This window comes from Lissotriton helveticus, chromosome 5_1 (genome assembly GCF_964261635.1).
Source record: "Lissotriton helveticus chromosome 5_1, aLisHel1.1, whole genome shotgun sequence".
Classification (NCBI taxonomy): Eukaryota; Metazoa; Chordata; class Amphibia; order Caudata; family Salamandridae; genus Lissotriton; species Lissotriton helveticus.
Genome location: NC_136065.1, coordinates 1,253,994,299 through 1,253,996,029, shown reverse-complemented (window position 1 = coordinate 1,253,996,029; position 1,731 = coordinate 1,253,994,299).

Below are 1,731 nucleotides of genomic sequence, written 5' to 3'. Positions count from 1 at the left end.
GAGCCCAGATTAATAATACAATGAACCATAGTTGTGATTGTCCATGTTGTGAAAAAGACATGTCCTGCTGTATTACGTCAATTGCAGAAGATACTATGTTGCCCAGTGAATGTATCCTGTATGTTAATGTGGTCATACCGTTGCAAATCACAGCCAAAGCCTTATCTAAATGAAGCCTATCAATCTCACACAGTCTCTCTGCAGCTTCTTGTTGAGGAACCTTCCACAGCTCGTTGTATACTGCATACAAGAAGCGCCTTTGACGTGGGTTCCGGGAACCTAACAAGAAATCCCTGATATCCATGTGACCAAAAAGAATGGACAAGTGTTGCTTCACCCGAGAAAGTATTGAGGGTTTTAGCCATTCAAGGGCACAACTTCCCAACACTATATGAAGTCACCAACCCCAAGTGTTTTGATTGTACATATCGCTGGTCATGCCTATTTATTTTAAACTCCCAGACATTGTTCAGGAATCTAGACTGACACCCATTAGTGTCCACAGGCCAAACCAACCATCCCTTCCAATTGGGGTCTGATGAATTGCAGCCCGGTGGCAGAGGGCTTGCGCGCATCTGCTGGAGCGCTGCTATTTTATTTTAAATCCTTGGTCTCACCCTGCTGATTACGAGCAATTTTATCTGCACTTTTGGCTTTATCCGTCCTGCTGACTTCGAGCAGTGACAACGTTTTAAAACTTCCCTGACTGGCACTGCTGATTGCTAGCAGCCACACTCACCTTGGCAGCCTGCCTGAAGCCAGCAACCCGCCGTGGGCTGACCGCTTAACGGTGCTCCCCGGCGGCTGCGGGCGCCATCTTGGGTTGGGTTGGTCGGCCTGCTCCACCCTAGCCACACCCCCCTAGTCATACTCCTATTTAGGATCCTCCTTCCCTCCTTACCAGCGATAGCTTGCAGCCCGATGGCAGAGGGCTTGCGCGCATCTGCTGGAGCGCTGCTATTTTATTTTAAATCCTTGGTCTCACCCTGCTGATTACGAGCAATTTTATCTGCACTTTTGGCTTTATCCGTCCTGCTGACTTCGAGCAGTGACAACGTTTTAAAACTTCCCTGACTGGCACTGCTGATTGCTAGCAGCCACACTCACCTTGGCAGCCTGCCTGAAGCCAGCAACCCGCCGTGGGCTGACCGCTTAACGGTGCTCCCCGGCGGCTGCGGGCGCCATCTTGGGTTGGGTTGGTCGGCCTGCTCCACCCTAGCCACACCCCTCTAGTCATACTCCTATTTAGGATCCTCCTTCCCTCCTTACCAGCGATAGCTTGCAGCCCGGTGGCAGAGGGCTTGCGCGCATCTGCTGGAGCGCTGCTATTTTATTTTAAATCCTTGGTCTCACCCTGCTGATTACGAGCAATTTTATCTGCACTTTTGGCTTTATCCGTCCTGCTGACTTCGAGCAGTGACAACGTTTTAAAACTTCCCTGACTGGCACTGCTGATTGCTAGCAGCCACACTCACCTTGGCAGCCTGCCTGAAGCCAGCAACCCGCCGTGGGCTGACCGCTTAACGGTGCTCCCCGGCGGCTGCGGGCGCCATCTTTGGTTGGGTTGGTCGGCCTGCTCCACCCTAGCCACACCCCCCTAGTCATTTTCCCTATTTAAACAGCCATTATGCGTCAGTGCAGCGGACGAGCGCAGCGGGCGCGTCGTAGGCGCGCCGGAGTCACGCCAGAGTTAAGCCCGTCTGCGCCCGTCCGCGGCTGGCCGGGGCCCGG